Source organism: Anabrus simplex, chromosome 2, assembly GCF_040414725.1.
Source record: "Anabrus simplex isolate iqAnaSimp1 chromosome 2, ASM4041472v1, whole genome shotgun sequence".
In the NCBI taxonomy this organism is placed as follows: Eukaryota; Metazoa; Arthropoda; class Insecta; order Orthoptera; family Tettigoniidae; genus Anabrus; species Anabrus simplex.
In genome coordinates, this window is record NC_090266.1 from 1,152,212,605 (window position 1) to 1,152,236,401 (window position 23,797).

The 23,797-nt window shown below is 39.4% G+C and overlaps 1 protein-coding gene across 5 annotated transcripts in view; it reads left to right on the forward strand.

Annotated features, from left to right (window-relative positions):
• LOC136864755 (retinol dehydrogenase 11) overlaps positions 1-23,797 on the forward strand; it is a 391,683-nt gene that overhangs the window by 228,411 nt on the left and 139,475 nt on the right. Inside the window, exon 1 of one of the 5 annotated variants that reach the window (XM_068226405.1) lies at positions 3,156-3,176. The exons of the other annotated variants lie outside the window; for them this stretch is intronic. The gene's annotated coding sequence lies outside the window, so the exon portion shown is untranslated. Of the gene's footprint in view, positions 1-3,155; positions 3,177-23,797 lie in introns of those variants that run through there. 5 annotated transcript variants of the gene reach the window in all.

Below are 23,797 nucleotides of genomic sequence, written 5' to 3' on the forward strand. Positions count from 1 at the left end.
CGAGTGATTGCTGAGATAAATCGTCGTTGTGCATTCCATTGTGTGAACCGCGGACGTCGCGGGGTTTTCTGTTGGATCATTGAGTAATATTTGCCTTAATAGTTCTTTGTTTCTTCCCACTTCTTTGTCCACTGAATATAGGCACTTTTGTATATATAGTTGCTGTATAATCCAGGAAGTTGCTGATGATATTCATGATCTGTCCAGTAATGCATGCTTCCTTCGTTAAATGTCTTTTTAATTCGTTATGTAGCATCCATGTGTGGGCAGGGATCTATATAAAGTCTACTCTGGAACCGAGTCTTTGGAGTTCATATGTTCTTTGAATGATATTGATATGGGTTTCTGGAGGGTAAGCGGTGCAGATAGTGTGGAAAAGACCCTCAGTGAATGAGTAAGGGTAGTGATACTGTTACAATAGAATCGTCTGGCATATTTGAGGGCAATAACTTATGCTGCGTAGATGCAAATACGTTCTGACAAACGGAAACCTTCAGTTCGATGTTGTTCAGGGCAGTAGAATGCACATCCCACGCCGCTTATTGCTACTTTTGAGCCATAAGTATAAATGTTAACAGACGAAGGATAGGCCTAACGGAGAATCAAATGATCTTGACATATCTGTGCCAATATGTGATATTTTTGTAGGTATGTTCTAGAGGGCTTATGCATTGCTCAGATGGAAATGAAAATCCGCAGTCTGTTTCCAGTCATCTGACCGGGTCAGGAATGTAATGAATGAAGCCCCCATCTAGCGGCGAGCATAGGGCATGTGCCGGCTGCCGAAGCCTGTCGCACTCCTCTGAGGCAATGATAAATGACTGACAGATGAAATGAGCCACCTGAGCCACGGAGGATTCAGATGGAAATGCATATATATTTTACGTTTTTGTCAGTGTTGAGACAGTAGAGAGTCTATTATGTGACAGGAGATATCTTCCGTGGCTCGGGCGCAGCGCGCCGGCCTCCCACCGCTGAGTTCCGTGGTTCAAATCCCCCTCACTCTATGTGAGATTTGTACTGAACAAAGCGGAGGCGGGACAAGTTTTATTCCGGGTAGCCTACTCCGGTTTCCCTAGTCTTTAATTCCAAGAACACTCTCCAGTATTTTTTCACTCGTGAGTCATTAATCATTGCCCCAGAGCAGTGCGTCACGCTTCGGCAGCCGGCACAGTTCCTATCCTCGCCGCTAGATGGGGCTTCATTCATTTCATTCCTGACTTGGCTGAATGACTGGAACCAGTCTGTGGATTTTCATTTTCGTAGCATCTGTTGAGTAAAAGTGTAGACCAATTTTTGATCGTTTCCATCGTCTTAACCGAAGGAGTTCCATTTACATCCATGTCGATGGAAGCTGCAGTCTGTTTCTCAAAGTTCCCAATGGGAATGTCTTCGAAGCTAGTAGACCAGTCCTGAGAGTGACATCTAGGAGATCCCGAGAGTTCTTTCAAGGAATCTAGCTTTAACATTTTCAATAGCCCGTAGGTCAGATATCGGTAGATACTCCCAAATGAGTTCCAGCCCATATATTAGCACTGGAAGGACCATGGCCGTGCTTGAAGACAGTCTCGTGGGTTCCCTGATGGCATAAGTACTCGTGATGCCTGCCAAAGATGGCCTCTGAAGGAAATAACTCAGGGTTCAAGTATGATGCCTCCTCGTCGCACTGTATTATGTCATTCGGCGTGATTCCTGCCCCTTTTCGGAATACCATCGGAACTGTCTTACTTTTACTAATTGAAAGTATGTTGTTGATGGCGTACTTCTCAAGTTTGTCCATTGCATTTTGTAGGTCATCTTTCGAACACAGTAATGGCTAACTTCAGGTACATGAGGTCGAACACTGTTGACGTTTCCTGGCAACTAATCTTTCAAAATTAGGTGTGAACTTCGTAGTGGAAGCAATTCTGAAGCGCGCTTCTGTCAGTAGAACTCTCAGGTCGGATATGCTGAGCTCCATCTTGACAGAAAGAAAGAAAGAAAGAAAGAAAGAAAGAAAAATCCACAGTTCTAGCCCGTCAGGTAAGCAACTCAAAGTTGAAAACATCATAGGGATATGAGCTACGAATTTTAGGTAAATAAAATATAATATGAGAATATATATTTTTACTAGCAGTAACCCGCAGCTTCGCTCGCATGGACTTCGTAATTTGATAAAAATAATCGTTCCTCGGTACTGCACTAAGGCATTATCTGAAAATCCCTAAAGTATAAAATATTACCGAAAAATTCAGTTTCATTTACCCCAGAAACTCTTTGAAAACCACGTTTTCTGCATTGCCTTCTGGGGCTAAGATGTCCATGCAACACAGAAATGTACATGTGAGAAACAGTCTACTCTCAAGTCGAAAAAAAGACAGCATGTTAGTTTATTTTTAAAAGAGATTCCAAATACCAAATTTCACGTCTGTAACATGTTCAGTTTTTTGAGATATAAGTATCCCCATAAAAGTAACTCAACCCCTTTATCAGTCCTCCCCACCCCCAACTCCATCAAAGTGGATTTTAGGAAAACAAGTATCCTCATAAAAACAATTCAGCTTTTTTTCACTTATTTTCACCCCATTAAATGCCTTTTAAAATGCACGTTCCTGTATTTTTCAAGGACTCTCCAAACAAGTACCAAGTTTCACGTGCGTAACATGTTAAGGTTTTGACATATAATGTAAGATATCCCGGTACTCATTTTAAAAATTCAACCATTTTTTAAATTCGTTTTGCCCGCCGGGAACTAATCGCCCAACTTGAGACTACAAATGAAAATGGGAAAGAACTAAAGAAAAGTACCATTCTAACTGAATGGAGACACCCCAGGATGTAGTATTTCAGGACAGCCTAAAATGGAATTTGGACCCTATTTCCCGCCACCTGGCCCGCAGTAATCTTGTCATTCGTCCCAAGTTTCGCAGACGATCAGTTATTAAACTGTTTAAGGTCGACATCTATAAGGACAAGGAGTATTTATCATATTCTTTGTAGACAAAGTAAATTCAGGAACATTAAGCCAGATTGTCGTAATTTCCCACTTAAGGGTAATAACAATTGCGTCTAGCATAAGTGACTATTAGCAGTGCTCGCTAGATAGCAGCGGGCTGAGTTGCGAAGAGAGTGTATTTCATCCTCTGTTTGAGTCAGTAGCAAGGCTGTTAGATGAAGGAATTGTCCATATAAACAGCGTAAGTATTGTGTTATTATGACACCGTATTTTAACCTAGTTCTATTAGCCAAGCAAGCCAACTGTGTGCAGACCATAAAGCCTATGGAGAAGTGGGTGGTACACATAACCTCAGCTGTAAGGGAGACAGAGTGGTCAGCCTTACGCCGGCAGCTCTTGTCCCCATGTAGGCACTTTTCGTTAGGGGGAGAAGACGTCCCTTACTTTACGCGATTGTCCCTTATTTCTCTAAGGTGTCCCATTGTCACTGAAATATCCGCCCCGTACATTTTAAAATACATTGTTTAAACTGTATTTACCACAAAGATTTTACGTATATTTCTCATTGTGATTGCAGCTTGTTTAGTTGGTACTAAATGTAACACACCAGTGTGATGGCAGTGGTGGTGTGGTGTTGATTATTGTTTTAAGGAAGCGTTCAAGTAGGCAATACTAACACTAACCAGAGAGAAAAATGGATGGGACCCGACATTTCAAAAAATGAAGGTATCGGCCAAAGAAAGGCAAGGGACACGAAGGGCGTGAAAATGAAAGAATCCCTAGGCCTCCATGACTAATTCCGTCTGGGTCAGGAAAGAACAAGAGTTGACCAAGGGAGGTCGGATAGGATAGATGAAAGTGAGAAGCCAGGCACAGGTAAGTGGAAGGAATGCCAGGACTCATCTAAGGGCCCCATAATTGCCAACGCACGGACCCAAGTTAAGAGCCCCTGGGTCGCCTTACTACAGGCAGGGAATACCGTGGGTGTTGATCTACCGCCCCCATCCACAGACGTATACAAAATGTAAATATGGCAACTTATATAAACATTGTTTTTTTGCAACGCTTGATGTTTTCGTTATGTACTGGTATTGGGACGCTTTCATTTTTAATAATAATAATACGTACTGGTTGTCTATAAATAAATGGTACTCTTTGTGTGGTATGTGGTTTGTCTTAACAAATTCTAATCTTAAATAGGCCTAATATCACTGATTCGCATTTCAGTTTCTTTTTTGTGCTATAAGCTAAAATATTACTGATTTTTATTAACTAAAGTGCGCTGAATCTGTATCTGTGTTCAGATTTTCTGTATCACCAACATTAAAATCATTACATATAATACTAGCAAGATACTCGTGCTTCGCTACGGTATTATACTGAAATTTATAATTGAATTCTTATTGTTTTATATATAATCCGCCGAAATTCGCGATCTGACTCGTTTTCTAATAGATTACGGCAAGTTTCCTCCTATATTTCAATCTTTCTTTCCAGCAATCGATTTCGTACTTCCCGGGCTAGGTCCAGGTATTCCAACCGGTCAGTTGGGTCCCTAAATCTTTGCCATCTTTTCCTATAAGCATTTTTAATATGGATGAAATCCTTCAGAAGATCCGGCGTGGTGTCGTCTTGAGTGCCTTGGCGGTACTGAACCCGCGGCCGGACTGCATTCTTAGTCATTACCCGTCCAGGACACGTTTCCAGCGCGGTCCGCACATTTGACGACGGTCCAGAACATTATTCTTATTCTCCTTCTTCTTCTTCTTCTTCTTCTTCTTCTTCTTCTTCTTATTATTATTATTATTATTATTATTATTATTCTGGACCCAACAGCAAGATGCAAGACCGCTACTTGGCGGTAAATTACATCTGCTGCCATTGTCGTTGTTGACAATGTGACAAGCACCATTGTCGCGCGTAGGCAAGTGTGCGGGATTTCTGGCAATACGAATGACATGCTTCCGTGCATTGTTGACCTTATTCTAGAGGTGGACAATTGGACGGTCAATCTCATTCCTATTGTTTATGTCAAATGTGTTTAAATTTTCATTTATATGCCAGGAGAATCTACTGTAATCTAAAAACGTTCTCCGAAGGAAAAGTTGGCTCTTGAAAACGAACCCAGAAAAGATTAAAAATGATCGGTTTATGATCAGAATAAGTACATCGAAAATCTACAGCCTGTTTCCGGTCATTCGACAGGATCAGGAATGGAATGAATAAAGCCCCATCTAGCGGCGACAATAGGAATTGTGCCGGCTGCCGAAGCCTGTCCCACTCCTCCGGGGCAATGATTAAATGAATGACAAATGAAATGAAATGATATTGGATATTGTTGCTGGAATGAATGATGACAGGGAAAACCGGAGTATCCGGAGAAAAACCTGTCCTGCCTCCGTTTTGTCCAGCACGAATGTCACGTGGAGTGACCGGGATTTGAACCACGGAACTCAGCTGTGAGAGGCCGGCGCGCTGCCGCCTGAGCAACGGAGGCTTCTTATAAGTACATTATGAACAGTAAAATCAATTGATCTCACCACCTTTTACACCCCACCGCCGTTAAGTTTATTTAACCCTCCCCCCCCCCCCCAAATTAAAAGAAGGCGTGTTTCTTTATGTTTAAAGGAGATTCCAAACGCCAATGTTCACGTCTATTACCTTTAGTTTTGTGATATAAGCATCCCCATAAAAATAATTCAATTTTTTTGCACTTCCATTCACATTCCTCACCCCCCCCCCCCCAAGTGATTTTTTCGGCAAAAAATACTTGTTTCTTTAATAGTAAAGGATCTTCTAAATACCCATTATCACGACTCTAACTTCTTCAGTGTATGATTTATGTGTCCTCATGAAAGGAATTCAACTGCTTTTCACTCCCGCCCCACCAAGATGATTTCCCCCCAAAACGTGTTTTTCTTTGTTTTTAAAGGAGATCCAAATACCAATTTTCACGTCTGTAACAGCTTTAGTTTTTATTGGATGTAAGTATTCTCATACAATTAAGTCAATTAATTTTTTAATTCTTTCACCTCCCCCCCCCCCCTTATTGCATTTTCCGAGAATACGTGTTTCTTTACTTTTAAAGGAAATTACAAATATCAAATTTCACGTCTGTAACATCCTCATTTTTGAGATATCAGTAGCCTAATGAAAAGAATTCTAAACCATTTTCAGTCACTTTTACCCCCCTCCACCCAAGTGGTATTTCCGATAACTAAAAATACGCGTTTCTTTATTTTTAATAGAGATAAAAATTACCATTTTTCACTTCTGTAACATGTTAAATTTTTTGAGATATACTGTAGAAATTCTCATTTTAAAATTTCACCCCCTTTTAGTTCCCCTTAAGTGGAGTTTCCAAAAAAAACACCTATGTTTCTTTACATTTACAGAAGATTGCAAATACCACCGTTTACGTCTGTAACATTTTACGTTTCTCAGATATTCTGTAGATATAGTCTTTCAAAAAATTCACCTCAATTTGTCACTCCTGTTTAACAGCCATTAATTGGATTTTCCAAAAAACAAAAAAATACGTGTTTCTTTGTTTTTAAAGGAGATCCCATATACAAATTTTCAGTTCTGTAATATCTTAAGTTTCTGAGATATATGTATCCTCATTAAAGACATTCAACCCATTATTCACCCTTTTACACCCCTCCTATTGGGATTTTCAGAAAACAAAAAAAAATACGTTTTAAATTATTTTGAAAGGAGGTTCTAAATATCAATTTTTTATCTGTAAACTTTTAATGTTTTGAGATATAGATACACTCATTTTAAAAATCCACCCCCTTTTCACCCTCCACTATTTGGATTTTCCAAAAGCAAAAAAAAAAAAATCTTTATTTTTAAAGGAGATCCCAAATACCAATTTTCAGGTCTGTAATATCTTCAGTTTCTGAGATATAAGTATCCTCATTAAAGGCATACAACCCTTTTTTCACCCCTGCTATTGGGATTTTCCGAAAACAAAAAATGCAGGTTTCTTTATTTTTAAAGGAGATTCTAAATACCAATTTTTACATGTGTAAACTTTTAAAGTTTTAAGATGTTGATGCACTCATTTTAAAAATTCACCCCCTTTTCACCCCCCCATTATTTGGATTTTCCAAAAACGAAAAAATACCTGTTTCTTTATTTTTAAAGTAGATCCTAAATACCAATTTTCAGGTCTGTAATATCTTCAGTTTCTGAGATATAAGTATCCTCATTAAAGGCATTCAACCCATTTTTCACCCTTTTCCACCCTTCCTACTGGGATTTTCCGAAAAAAACGTGCTTCTTTATTTTTAAAGGAGATCCTAAATACCGATTTTTACATCTATAAACTATAAAAGTTTAAAGATATAGATACACTCATTCTAAAAATGCACCCCACTTTTCACCCTCCCATTCATTGGATTTTCCAAAAACTAAAAAATACGTGTTTCTTTATTTTTAAAAGAGATCAAAAGTACCAATTTTCAGGTCTGTAATATCTTCAGTTTCTGAGATATAAGTACCGGTATCCTGATTAAAGGCATTCAACCCATTTTTCAACCTTTTCACCCCTCCTGTTGGGATTTTCTGAAAACAAAAAAAATACATGTGTCCTTATTTTTAAAGAAGATTCTAAATACCAATTTTTACTTCTGTAAACTTTTAAAGTTTTGAGATATAGATACACTCATTTTAAAATTTCACCCCCTTTTCACCCCTTTAGCGACGGAATATCCAAAAATCCTCTCTTTGGGAGCACCTACATCTTAATATGAATGTATCCCCAAAATTTCATTTCTTTATGTCCAGTAGTTTTGGCTCGGCGATGATGAATCAGTCAGTCAGTCAGTCAGGACAAGTTATTTTATATATATAGATAAGACCATATACCTGAAATGGCTGATTAGGTGTTGAGGAATGTAGAATCCAAGTCTGTATTCAGATTTTCTCTATTGCGTCCCGTTTTATGTAATTTTTAGAAACAAGTACGAGAAACTTCAAAATTTGAACAAGAATTTCAATAACGTCAAATTAGTTATATTACTTTTTAAGTATGTTTTAACACCGCAATACAGAATTCGAGTGTATAATATAAACTATTGAATTATCTTAATAAATTTACTTACAGCCATTCAGATGTTTTGTTTTATTTTATCTGTGGAAATGTAGTGCCGTCTTGATGCTCTGCTGTGACTTTGAGATGTACTCCTCTATAACTACCAGCAATAATCCGCTAACATGGCTTCAGTCCACTTGCCCTGGTATCTTACTTCCATCGTTTTAATATCTTGATAAAATCTTTCAACTTGCTCCTCACGCTTTGTACAAAGATTTTTAGGGATGTAGTCAGTGTGGTTGTGTAGAAAATGAAGTTTCACACTCATGTTGTAACCTAGAGATTTGAAGTTAGCTAACATTTGCTCGGCGATTCCCTTGTAAATTTCAGATTTCCTGTTACCTAGGAAGTTTTCTGTCATGCCTTTGAATGAACACTACACAGACTTTTCTGTTTCATTCACTGACGACTGAAAATTGGGATCCGTCATTAGGTCGCGTATCTGTGACCCATCAAATACACCAGCTATAGTTTTTGCTTCACTTTTTTTTTAGAAATTTCTGTTTTAAATGTGGAATATCTATTTATTGTGCTGGGTATATGAAACAACAAATGAGTACAAAATTAAGGCTCATGCCTACCAGTTTCAACGAACGGCGTCCATACAAAGTTAATAATAAATCGAAGTTTTTTCAAGTGTCCTTGCTATATTAAGCAAGGAAGAAAGAATTATAGGATACTTTGTTCATAAATTTTAATTTCAGTTACTTTATTTGATTTTCTTGATTTCCATTATGTCTGAATTTAACACAACAATAATAGTAGATTGATGTAAATGTATCTATTAATTTCATTATTTAGACATTTTCATGAATTAAAAAAATGCTTTTTAATTGGATGTGATGAAACGAAACTACATATAGGTTTTTACGTACCTATAGGGGAACTGAAAAATAGAAACAGTTTCTTTGTAGCAAAATGGCTGCGTGTCAGTGTAATCAAAGGCAGTCGAAGTGTCCCGTATTTTCATGTTTGTAATCAGGTCACCCTACTCTACGCTGACAGCAATGTTTGGATCGAAAGAAGGAAATCATATATAGAAGTTATGAGACGCTTCGAACCGTAAGAAACAGTGGTCATTCCTATCAACATTACAATTTTAGTTGCTTTTCCAAATATATATTTAAGTCGCTCCTGGGATATAGGCCTATTGAAATAATATTTCAAATATATAAAGAGTTAATGTTCTTTTCCCGGTCAGGAAATCTAAAATAAAGAAAACAGATTTACAAAAAAGATGGGGCACAGTGTTTTAGATATTCTATGCCGATCTTTTTTAATGCTAGTTTTTCGGGGCGTCGACCTATGACGATCTTTTGTCCCTACTTGCGCCATATGTGAGGAACCTGCGTGTATTATGTAAATGGCAGAAGTGTAAAGTGCTGAATGTGAGAAACGGAACGTTAAGGACTACACAAACACCCGGTCCCCAGGCCAGGGATATTAATCATTTACAATGGAAAACCCGTGTCTCGGCCGGGAATCGAACCCCGAGCCGCCGGGTGACAGGCGGACGCGTTGCCTCCTACACCGCGGGGCCGATATTACTCTCTTTTCCACCGAACAAAATACATGGAAAGCAAAACAGTGAGTTACTTAATTGATAACTACGCATCTTTCCCCTTTTTCGTGCACATTTGTTTTGAGGTTTCTGTAATATGTTATATGTTTATGCGAGTTATGCAAAGTTCCCGTTGTGGTGGATGTAATTCCTTTGAAAGTAATCGGTCGTCGTAATTTACAGTTTTATTTTGTAAATATCTCACCTGATTCACTTTACTTACTTTAACTGACCCATCACACACAAATAACAATTGAATATTCACACAAAACTTTCCTAAAACTAATCGAATACTGAAATGCACAGTAACCATGAGTTTATTTCCCGCTTATAATTTGCGTTTCGTTCAGCCTGGCCAAAATAATGCATGAAAAGTGAAAAGCACAAAACGAATTTTCACTAAATTCCTTTATCAAATATATATACATAAAATAACGTGTCCTGACTGACTGACTGACTTATTCATCATCGCCGAGCCAAAACTGCTCGACATAAAGAAATTAAGTTTTGGAGATATATTTATATTACAGTGTAGGTTGTAGGTACACAATAAGGAAAGATTCTTGGATATTCCGTCGCTTAGGAGTGAAACGGGCGGTGAATTGTTTAAATGATTATATCTCAAAAACTTAACAGTTTACAGACGTAAAAATTGGTATTTGGAATCTCCTTTAAAAATAAACACGTATTTTTTTGTTTTCGGAAAATCCTTTTAACGGGGTGAAAAGAAGTGAAAAATATGTTGAATTATTTTTATGAGGATGCTCACTCAAAAACTGAAGATGTTACAGACGTGAAAATTGGTGTTAGGAATCTCCTTTAGAAATAAAGAAACGCGTACTTTTTTTTTTACTTGAGAGAGGGCTGTTTCTCACATAGACAGTTCGATGCCGAATGTCCCAGAGTCAGCTTTCCCAGTAGCCTGGTCATCTTAGCCCCGAAAGGCAATACTATAAACGTCGTTTACAAAGATGTACCGGGGTAAATGAAGCTTCATTGTTCGGTGAGCTTTTACACTTAAGCGATTTTCAGATAATGCCTTAGTGCATTAGAAGAACGATCATTATTATAAAACTACGAAATACACGCGAGCGAAGCCGGGGGTAACAGCTAGCAAATGATAAAGAATATTTCTATGCCGCTAGAAGAAATTGAAATAACCACTATATCCCTACATGGACATAGCATTTTTTTTAAAAAAATCCCCGCTAAAACTATTTCGTATCTAGTGAAAATTTTGCCGCATTGGCACCACTGGTTTGGTTCTCCCTAAAACAGTGAAGGTAAATATAACACGAACACTTTTTTTTCGGTTTATATTTGTCCTCACATTATTTGTGTTTCATACAGTGTATCATGAGAAAGCTTTCCTTCGTTGGATAAATTGGGTTGAAACTTTGTAAAAAGAAGAGAAAATTTCCTTCGACCTACCAGACTGCTCCTTAAGAATGTTAACACAACTGTTCCTGTCACCATCTAGAGTCCACAATATCAACTAAGCGGATTATCTAATACAGCGCCGTAGCTTCCGGTCTCAAAATCTTTGTGACCTTCGTCAGTGGATTTCACCGTAACCCCTTCCTCCTCTCGCAGCTGAAGTGGTGGTATGGTGGTGGCGAATGACAGAGGAAGTCCACAGCTCGAATGTGACCAATGCTATGTTCCCAAGTTCCTTCCAATATCTGAGAAAGTTATAAAATGTACGCATAAAATGTACAGAAACATCATAATTTAAAGAAAAAATAAATACGTGTTCTTTTAAATGCTTCATGGATGGAAGGCACTCTTATATAGAGCACGTGACGGGTAGAACTGCGCCTGCCAAAAGATGACTACCAGATTAATTCCTGGGGGCAAAGGTGCCCAAGCACTCTGTCCCACTCACTGCTGAGTATACTGCCACTCCTAACAGGCCTGCATAGAGGTATTTCACTTTATGAAGAAGTTATGCCTGTCGTTATTTCTGTATGGGTACAGTACGGTAGGGGGCCAAATTTCGTCCCCTTAGGAATTTCCAGTTTGCACGGTTGGTACCTAAGGTTTAGCCGCGCGCACAGGGGTAGCTTCATCTCGTTGTCTTGTTGTGAGAGTTGGTTGTGTGCACCACGTTCAGTTCATGCTGAGGTGAGTCAGTGCAGCATTCAATTTAAGAGCCTGTTATTCCTAAGTGAGCACTGATATGTGTATGAAATACTGGACTGCATTTCAGTCGTGTGGTGTAGTTTCTGGCGTGTAATCGCTACAGTGGGGTGGTTGGCGTGAGTTACTGTAGCGGCCATTATAATAAATCAGGGAATGTTCGTAATATCGTCCCCTTCATTTTATTTGTTATTTATGATTTTATTATTATTTTTAGATGGGAAAACGCAAGCAGTGGGTTAAAGGACCCTTAGAAAAAGGCTATTAAGGCAGTGAGGGACAAGATAATGTGTTACAAACGTGCAAGTAAAGCGTTTAACATCCCACGCTGACAGACTATGTTAAAAAGTATACCAAGAAAACATTTTTCATAAATGGCCTTCAAGTAATTCATTATAGGGAAAGTGTCTGGTAAGGTTAGGTAGGAAACATATATTTAAATTAATTGTATCAATTAATTGTATTTATCATAAATTTGGTGGGGGACGAAATTACGTACACATCTTTAGTAGCTTAGTTTTTGTAGTGTTTATGTCAAATATTGACCTCTTTACGTTATAACAATTTCATTGTAACTTGCCCTGTAAGTGGAGGCTATATTCAGTAATATGTATACCAATTTCTAGCCTTGTCCATAACATTCCTGAATTTCTACAAGTCCAAATCTTCTAAGGGGATGAAATATGGGCCCCCTATCTTATATTTTATCGTATCTGCCTCTTGGTACAGGCCGGAGGAAAACATTACTTCAGTCTCGTTTATGGGGTTCTCAAGAGATGGGGCACAAAGTTTTAGATATTTTATGCCGATCTTAGCCTTTCTCCCACCGAACAGAACACACGGAAAGCAATATAGTGAGTTAGTTCATTGATGAAGCTGCTGGGGTGTGGGGTGGTGCTGAGTAAGGACATTCAGTGCGGTGTTGGTTATAGAGTCGCGCGTGCAGCAATAGTACTTTCTGGCTCGGTGAGGAAACTACTTCACTCTTATGTACTGACTGACCGAGAGAGTTGGCCGTGCGGTTAGGGTCGCGTAGCTTGGAGCTTACATTCGGGAGATGATGGGTTCGAATCCCACCGTTGGCAGGCCTGAAGATGGATTTCCGTGGTTCCCCATTTTCACACCAGGCAAATGCTGGGATTGTGCCTTAATTGAAGCCACGGCCCCTTCCTTCCCGAAAACCGTCGATGTATTAGTGCGACGTTAAACCACTAGCAAAAAAATCTACGGAAACACTATACAGATGGAAGGATTATTTTTTAAACTTCTAAGTACCAAAAGGAAATTTCCCTGTTGAAGTCACGGACAACAATTAATTTCATCAGGAGGAGACCGCATAACTTTCAGTAGTGCTATTTGAAATTCTAACCAGTTCCCGGGCTGATGGCTTATCATACTGAAGTATATGTACTTTTTTTTTTACATATTCGGGTTATTTAGAACACTATACGGTGAAATGAATAACGAACTTTACACTAAATAGCTGTATAATTACCTCACATTATTCATATTTGTCTTTCAAGTTGAACTTATCAGTAAACGTAGTAAGGTTTCGTTACAGTGAATAGAGCCAAACAAATATTTGTAGAGCCCGAACAACAAACACAAGGAGAAAGTTGTAAAAATAACCTTGTGAGACTAGGTCCGGAGCCAGGGAAACATTTTTAGACTGTAACGAGTCTTAGAAAGGGAGGAAAACCAGAAATGAATGGCTGTTTTTGCTAATGGCTTTACGTCGCACCGACACAGATTGGTCTTATGGCGACGATGGGATAGGATTGTAGATTCCAGGGATACACTACATAGATGGAATGTTTATTTTGTGTATCTTCTCAATAAAAAAAAAAAAAGAGGTATAATCTCCCTTTTAAAGTCACAAAGAGCAGAGCTCATTGGACGGAGAGCAATTATGGCAGTGAAATTACGCTCGCGAAAGTGGGTGAATGGAGAATCAACTACAGTGTAATAAATCAACAGGAATGGGTGAAATTAGACCTGAAATGGTGCAATATAGTGGGAATGCAGGGATAAAATGGCTTCGTACAGTCAATAGGATTTACACAGAATAAGCAGTGGGGTTTCACACCGCAGAGAGTTTCTTAAAAACATCAGATCAAACTAGCTAGTACATCAAAGGCAAGCATTACGCCGCTATCCAGAGACACATCCCACAGAAACCATGGTTCAGTCTACTATCTCTAACTCACCGCCATATCACGTCAATTATCAGAATGAGACTTGGACATGCATCTTACCCCAGTTATCTGTTCAGACTCAAAGTTATAGACTCCCCAAATTGTCCCTCTGACCCCAATCAAGAAGCAGACCTCAACCATACAATTTTAGGATGCACTAGATACAAACTACAAGTAACCAATTTATATCAAACGCTTATACAACTCAAAGTTCCACTTCCCACTTCCGTTTCGTCGTTGTTCAACAGCTGTGACATCCGTATATATCAAGCAATTGCCAAATTTTTAAGTAAAGCCAATTTAACATTGTGATACGTTTGTTCTATAGTCTGTAGTTAAACTGTTCTCATTGTAAACATGTTCCTAACTTGCTGACTAACTTTTGAAACATATTAAACTGGATTAAATTGAAAAATCTGAATATCTGCATTTAAAATGGAAATTATGAAAATTAACATTTATTAAATAAAATACACACTCGTCGAACCTTGTACTCACACTTACTAGTTACCTGCTTACTTACACATACGTTATTTGAAGGGCGCCAGCTGTCACTCAGTACAGCAATAATAGAATGAGACTCTTGACCATCTCTAGGGTGTGGGGTAATAAGCTTACTTTTGACAACATACCATATAAGTTCTGGGAAAAGGAGATTGGCGTTCGGTTTCCCCATTAATTTTGAGGTTAAGATATTTTACTGTAAATGAAATAAAACTATGAATTCGTTTGATAGAACAATATATATTCTTTAAATAATATATCAAAAAATAGTGAGTCTTGTTGCGATAATGCAGATGAGAATATGAAATTATGACATTGCAACTGAAAGAAACTAGGCATGAATTTGAATTCTTCTTGACCGGACATTTAACAATTTATATGAAATATTTCCCTCACTGATTCACTTGACTGTACCTTCAACACTTTGAGTGTAATTGCGACGTAATCCATTGCTCTGGTGTTTACTGTAGATGTGTCACGCCTAACGTGGTGATACATCCTTGCGACTGCTTCTTCTCCATACCATCTGACTTCTTTGTAAGTCAATATGGTATGACCTCTTGGCAGGTCCAGGGTTGCCCTCTCTGACTCCTTGGTAAGCCTTGCGTCCGCGTCTTCCACTAAGTGACGGACCAACCATTTGATCTCACTCTCTCAATGACCAATAATGGCTCACTGAGTCTTCACCATCTCTCGTTCACACTGGTTGACGGACCAACTAAGGCCTCTTGATCTAGTAGACTACTTCACTGTACTGCATCCGTATAAGTAATGACTGACGCTACAATATGGAGCTACCTTATATAGACGTTGGTTGACACAACTACGTAATCTCCAGAAATAACAATGACATACTCCCACCTACGCGACAGATATTACATCCAGTGGTGAAATCGACTCTCTGAGCGCATATCCTAAATAAATACAATGACATAGCCAAGGCGCGGCGATGACTTGGCAGAATCGCCAGTGGTGTCGCAATATAACAACGTCACTTCCAATCTCTGATATATACAACAATTCTCACTGTACAGGTATTGAGTGTTATACTACACATACGTATATATGTATACATCTAAGTGCAATCTTGCAAGCAACAGGCAATTGCAAAATTGAATAAAACGGATAATTACAATAATAGTACAATATCACAGATAACATAATAATAATACTGACATAATAATAATAATAATAATAATAATAATAAAAATAAAATACAGATAAAATCATACAATAATAAAAATACAGATATCATCTTGTAACGGGATTTGAACCGTTACATCATCCAACCAAAGTTCCTGTACCGTGGCTTTCTATCACCAATTAGTCACAATGCCATGAACGGTCCTATGTTGTAAATATGTTGCTCTTTTACCTTCTTACTTTCTAAATCTACAGAGCTGGCAGCATGGTCTTACGGACCAAATGCCAAAATGTTAAAATTTTATAAAGTAGCTAGTACAAGATATTGACCGGGGAATATGGAATCAAGGATAGGTTGATACAGGCATTTCAAGACATCTATGTTGATCATTAGGCTGGAAGAATGCGTTCTTGGCTCACTTGGCTGAAAGTTCTTATTGGGATTAGACATCTTTACCGTTATTGTTCATAATTCACACGGGTCACTTAATGAAAGATATAAAAGAGCAGGGAGGGATTCAAGTGGGTTGAAATGTAGTAACCGATCTCAATAGCTGCAGTCGCTTAAGTGCTGCCAGTATCCAGTATTCGGGAGATAGTGGGTTCGAACCACACAGTCGGCAGCCCTGATGATGGTTTTCCGTGGTTTCCCATTTTCTCACCAGGCAAATGCTGGGGCTATACCTTAAGGCCACGGCCGCTTCCTTCCTTTCATATCCCACCGTCGCCATAAAACCTATCTGTGACGGTGCGACGTAAAGCAACTTGCCAAAACAAAAAAGAGAGAGAGAGAAATGTAGTAAGCAGATTGGTCTATGCCAGTGGTATTCAAAGTGTGGCACACGTACCACTAGGGGTACGCAAACTCTACTCTGTTTTCAGTGAGCAAAAGAGTCGAGTCTGCTCACTCTCAGGAAAATCTTGTTTTGATTTAGTGTATATGTCTAAGACTACATAGAGTGTATTCATTCTAAAATATGTGTCAGTATGTACCTCCCATTGATTTACAGTACATGTAAAAGTGCTTAATCATCCGGGAGATAGTAGGTTCGAATCCCACTATCGGCAGCCCTGAAGATGGTTTTCCGTGGTTTCCCATTTTCATACCAGGCAAATGCTGGGGCTGTACCTTAATTAAGGCCACGGCCGCTTCCTTCCAACTCCTAGGCCTTTCCTATCCCATCGTCGCCATAAGACCTATCTGTGTCGGTGCGACGTAAAGCCCCTAGCAAAAAAAAAGTGCTTAATTATACTGTATTTCTCTTGTTTTAATTTTTTGTTTCGAAATCTACTCATTCACTTCAATATTTTTAGTAGCAGTGTGTACATTACAATAGTAATTGTTGCATTAATAATACCAGGGTTATTCACCTAACATGTTATACAGAAGTAACTTCTACACCATTAAAGATATCGGCATTCTGTTTTCATATTCGTAAATGGTACCCAGGGCCTTGTAAAATAACTTGCTACTTAGTCTCATGGGATGATTAATAACAGATGTTGATACTAACTCCATATTTTTAAATAGAACGGCACAAATTCATACAGCTGGCCTAAAAGATCAACTGCGTACAAGTTCAAATATGTAAGTATTTTCAAAATCGGACAATTACTTTTTGAGATATAAATAAGAACAACATGCGCGGTTTTGCTGCCGCATCAGACGGCGTGAAGTCGGGCAAGGACATGTTGAGGCGCAAGCTCCTAGCCTTGATTCCAGCCACAGAACGGATACCAGGCATGTACTGTAAACATAATGTGATGTACCGTAACATACTCTGGGTGTGCAACGTTATTGTATGGCTGGCGAACACACAACGGGGAAGGGAGATTAAAGTTGTATTGTTTTGTTTTGACATGTAATAGGTTGCGCTCAGTTTAGCGTTTTTTTCTCACGGATAGGAATGGGAAGGATTTGGAAAGGAAGTCGGCCGTGGCCTATCACAAAGTTACCTTTCCGGTATATACCTGCTGTTGAAGATGGGACACCATGGAAATCACTTTCAGGTTGGGCGAAGCAGGACTCGAACCTACGCTCTCCCGAATGCACGCTACTACAGTTGCGCTGGAGCCCTGCGGAGATTAATGCGTGTAAAATAAAACATAAATAATAGTGTTGCTGCCATCTCACCACGATCAGCTCTGACCATTTGCTTTTCTAGGAGGAGGTCTTCCGGTGTTTTGTGTTATGTTTATTTCTCAACTCATAGAGTAGTATGAACTGTACACTAAAACCAGTGACAATTATAGCTTTCGTTATGTTCCTTTCAAGGCAATGTACTTATTTTATTCCTTTTAAACACATCAGCCCTTTCTGTCCTGTCAATGTGTTCGCCTGTCATACACACTTTGCAAACCCATCACATGTGTACGATATGCTTACATGCCTGATATCCATTCTGTGGCTCAGCTCACTCCCAGGAAACTGCTTGCGCCTCAGTATGTCCTTGCCCGACTTCACGCCGTCTGATGCGGCTTGCAAAACAGCACATGATGTTCTTACTTATATCTCAAAAAGTAATTGTCCGATTTTGAAAATACTTACATATTTGAACTTATAAGCAGATGAACTTTTAAATCAGCTGTATGAATTTGTCCCGTTCCATTTAAAAATATGGAGTTAGTATCAATATCATAATGCTATTTGTTTTACGTCCCACTAACTACTCTTTTACGGTTTTCGGAGACGCCGAGGTGCCGGAATTTAGTCCCGCAGGAGTTCTTTTACGTGCCAGTAAATCTACCGACACGAGGCTGACGTATTTGAGCACCAGCGCCTTAACCGTCTGAGCCACTCAGCCCGGCGGTATCAATATCTCGGTTGTTAATCACCCCATGAAACTAAGTAGCACGTTATTTTACAAGACTCTGCGTACCATTTATGAATATGAAAACAGAATGCTGATATCTTTAATGGTTTAGAAGTTATTTCCGTGTAACATCTTAGGTGAATAACCCTGTATAATAGTGGGTGGTTCACCAGTCCGTTATTTTTTCGGGGATAGGCAACGCAAATAACGCATATAACCAAAAGATCCTTATAATTTAGTTTTATGAACATTAAATAACTTGAAATTTCTCCATATGGCCAATAACGCTCTCCGCTACCTGTGTGTCACCACTATACAGTAAATTGATCCGAGGATCTAGAAAGGAAAAAAACCTACTATGCACAATTCCGCGCCAAATACAAAGGACCATTCGCAAACATGTGATTCACTCCCCCTTAAAATAACACAGGTACCCGTAATACGATCGAATTAATAGGTTATGCAACGTGTTATGTAACGTAAGGAAGTTAAATGAACACTGTAAACCTTAACTGAAGACTTTGACGTCCGCCTCTGTGGTGTAGTGGTTGGTATGATTAGCTGCCACCCCCAGAGGCCCGGGTTCGATTCCCGGCTCTGCCACGAAATTTGAAAAGTGGTACGAGAGCTGGAACGGGGTCCACTCAGCCTCGGGAGGTCAATTTAGTAGAATTGGGTTCGATTCCCACTTCAGCCATCCTGGAAGTGGTTTTCCGTGGTTCCCCCTTCTCCTCCAGGCAAATGCCGGGATGGTACCTAACTTAAGGCCACGGCCGCTTCCTTCCCTCTTCCTTGCCTATCCCTCCCAATCTTGCCATTCCCCCGCAAGGAGCCTGTTCAGCATAGCAGGTGGGGCCGCCTAGGCAAGGTACTGGTCATCATCCCAAGTTGTATCCCCGACCCAGAGTTTGAAGCTCCAGGACACTGACTTAGTGGTGGGATTCGCCGGGCTGAGTGTCTCAGACGCTTGAGGCGCTGGCCTTTTGACCCCAACTTGGCAGGTTCGATCCTGGCTCAGTCCGGTGGTATTTGAAGGTGCTCAAATACGTCATTCTCTTGTCGGTAGATTTACTGGCACGTAAAAGAACTCCTGCAGGACTACATTCCGGCACCTCGACGTCTCCGAAAACCGTAAAAGTAGTCATTGTGACGTAAAGCAAATACTATTGTTATTGTTATTATTATTATTATTATTATTATTATTATTATTATTATTATTATTATTATTATTATTATTATTATTATTATTATTATTATTATTATTACTCATTTGGATGTTAATGTAAGGGCCTGCACTTAAGTCTAAAATTAGGTGCCGTAGTTTTTTTTTACATGAGTGTAGTGTTGATTAACGTTTGATTTTCATTTCATGGTAAATTTGATGTAGAAATTAACCAGGCGAGTCGCGTCATGGAAAAGAACAGTAATATTTTTAATGTCATATACGTAGCTGCAGTCGCTTAAGTGCGGCCAGTATCCAGTATTCGGGAGATAGTGGGTTCGAACCCCACTGTCGGCAGCCCTAAAGATGGTTTTCCGTGGTTCCCCATTTTCACACCAGGCAAATGCTGAGGTTGTACCTTAATTAAGGCCACGGCCGCTTCCTTCCCAGTCCTAGCCCTTTCCTGTCCCATAGTCGCCATAAGACATATCTGTGTTGGTGCGACGTAAAGCAACTAGCAAAAAATGCCATATATGAACCTTTTTTTGTCTTTTTTACTGTGTTTCCTAGATATCGTTTAAGCGGTGTAGACAGGCAACTGTAGCTAAGTGTTAGTTATGATAAATTGGATCACTGATATAGCCATGGTAATATTGATGATTATTCATATGCGCTTTTATTTAAGAAAATATCCGTGATAACCAGTTGGGCAGTTGTAACCGTTACAAAATGAGTTATTTAATGTGCTTAAAGTGCGATTTTGAGTGACGAGGTTTATTGAGTATGAAAGAGGTCCAGATCAGTAGATTCATTGAGTGTTATAAGGAAGTCTTTTCAACGGAAATATGAGAGGACAAGGAAGAATTTAAATGCCAGCGCGTGAGCTGATGAGAACTGAATGCCAGCCGAGGATCTGATGAGAATAAAATACCGGTGGTTGAGCCGATGGAAACAATATAATTATATGTGAGGACAAATGAATTCGTATGCCAGCTGAAAAGCTGAGGGAAATAGTGTCAAGCGAGTGCTCACAGATAAATATTAGGACCGTAGGACAGATTAAGAAAACTAGTGTGACGCAGCATCGCAAGTTAATGTAATTACACACCTAAGATTATTCACGGTAATATTGTCGAGTTATCCCGAACACCCAGTTGAGTTACCAGAATATTGGAAATAGGATTTTTTAATCAAGACACTGCTTGTGAGTTTATCAGTTGAGTTTTTGTTGACAGCGCCTGTTTACATTTTTGTCATGTCGCTAGTAAATTTATCTGATCTCTGATTGGTAACGTTATTTATTTTATTACTGTTAACCCTGAGAAATAGCCATGAAGTGTCCGACTCGTTGGCTGAATGGTCAGCGTACTGGCCTTCGGTTCAGAGGGTCCCGGGTTCGATTCCCGGCAGGGTCGGGGAATTTAACCTTCATTGGTTAATTCCAATCGCTCGGGGGCTGGGTGTTTGTGCTGTCCCCAACATCCCTGCAACTCACACACCACACATAACACTATCCTCCACCACAATAACACGCAGTTACCTACACATGGCAGATGCCGCCCACCCTCATCGGAGGGTCTGCCTTACAAGGGCTGCACCCGGCTAGAAATAGGCACACGAAATTAAATTAATTAAGCCATGAAGCAACACTTGTGGCAAGCTCTAATTTCAGTGATTTGCAATCCATGGAAACTGAAATTAACGAGCTTCGTAGAATTATACATTTACACAATCCGGTACTAGTTTCTTGTACAGTCATGTGGGTGAATAAACTGCGTGTAGATAGAGTAGAGTTAGAGGTAGGATGTCTTTAATTTCAGCTATATTTTTATTGTTTCAATTAGTGTAGATGATATTTCACTGTGACTGCTGTGGAGTATAGTTTACTTTCTATTTTTTGAGTGGAAGAGTTACTCACAGCATGTCATTTAATGCAGGAAAGTAGGCGGCTCGCGTAAAACACGGTAAACAACGTCTTAGATTTATTGGTGTCACTCTCGCAACGACCACAACAAATACTTTTTACTGAACAAGGCTCCTAATGTTTATTTAGAAGAGATGTTTGAATAATTTAAATTGCATGGAAAAGTTATCATAAAGGAAGCAATGACTCTGTCATTCTATCAATGTTCTGAGCTATTAAGGTTTTAGGACCCACATTGTAACAGGTCATGGTTTTTTTCAGTGGCTAATTTACTGCTATTGTCAGTGACACATTATTTTTTATTGTATCAATATTTTTGAACTTTGTTTGCTTGTAAGTCATGTCAGATAAGTAGTAATCGCCATGTTGCTGTAAAATCAGTGTACATGAATCCATGTCTTGGAAACTAATTAGCACAATTAAATTTTTTGTTAATGACTTTTCATTACTCTCTGGGAAGTTTTAATGTTGGAACAATTCAATTAAATTTCCATGATTTTTTTACTTAGCCATACTGTTACTTATATATCCAATTTATTCTACTTTCTTTTATTTTGTTTTTGGGTGAGGTGATGTTCCATTTAATTAATAAAATTTCTTAAATTTTAAATATCAGTCTGTGTCGGAGTCTTATTTATTTAGTAGTATAGTTTAGCCTTCACTTTGGTAATCACTATAATTGCACTCTATGACGACCTTGAACTGACCGCTCCTGCAGAGAAAATCTCCACTTGCGGTATTTTATTTGAAGCTGAGGCAGGACCCACTACCAGCCACCGCAGCTCTGCCGGTATAGGGTGCAATATCATTATTCGCCAGTTGAAAGAACACCTGAGTGTGAAGTCATATCATAATCCCGTTTCTCTACGGGGTCGGGTATGAGGTGAGATGAATCTGTCGTGGCGGATTTTCATGACCGGATGCCCTTTCTGACGTCAACCACGTAAGAGGAGTTAATGAGATGAAATGAACGACGTGATATAATTATGATAGTAGGAAGGGAGAGGGTGAAACCCGGTACCGGAACATAGCCTACACCTGTCGAATAGCACCCAGGGGTCTGCTCAAGGCTTAACGTTTCCATCCGACGGAGGAATCACGTCATGTGCCCTCACCCCATATGAGCACTGCGGAGAGGTTTGGAATTTAACCCAGGCTTTTTCCCCTACCCTACCAGCCAACATACAGATGGTGAACATTTTTTCGACCAACGGGACTCGAACCGGCTAACCACGGTGTCAGACCGTTTAGACTCCAACGCCTTAACGATCATGGCCACCAGGTGGGCTGAAATCATACCATGATAAACACCATTTTCACCATGACAGCTTTTGGCATATGGCTACAGAACTCATCCTAGGTAGGGTCTCATCCGCATAGATGCGCAGGGTACCTACTGGTGTCAACTCGAAAGACCTGCACCAGGCGTCTGCGGAGGCCACACGTCATTATTATTATTATTATTATTATTATTATTATTATTATTATTATTATTATTATTATTATTATTATTATTATCATCGATAGCGTTCCCTTGTTGAAATTAAAGTTCACCTTTGTTCTTGTGCTAAGCTTGGCTGCGTCTGTACCGTTGCTAAATTGTAAGTTAAAACAATCATAATGTTGTATTTTTTTTGCTAGTGATTTATTTTCGCACTAACACTCGACGGCAAGACAGCTATCGTTACAGGCAGCAACACGGGCATTGGCAAGGTGACGGCTCACGACTTCGTCAAAAGAGGTAAGTTGCGTAGGTTATTATTATTATTATTATTATTATTATTATTATTATTATTATTATTATTATTATTATTATTATTATTATTATTATTATTATTTCGTGTGGCTATTTCTAGCCGAGTGCAGCCCTTGTAAGGCAGACCCTCCGATGAGGGTGGGCGGCATCTGCCGAGTGTAGGTAACTGCGTGTGATTGTGGTGGAGGATTGTGTTATGTGTGGTGTGTGAGTTGCAGGGATGTTGGGGACAGCACAAACACCCAGCCCCCGAGCCATTGGAATTAACCAATGAAGGTTAAAATCCCCGACCCGGCCGGGAATCGAACCCGGAACCCTCTGAACCGAAGGCCAGTACGCTGACCATTCAACCAACGAGTCGGACGATGCAATGATGGGAAAGGGGTAGGATTAGGAAGGTAGTGCGGCCGATCATCTAATTAACACACCCGGCATTTGCTTGTTGTGAAAATGGGAAACCATGGAAAACCATCTTCAAAGCTGTCGACGGTAGGATTTTAACCCACCATCTCCCGAATGGAAGCTCACAGCTACGTGACCCTAACTGCACCACCATCTTTCTCG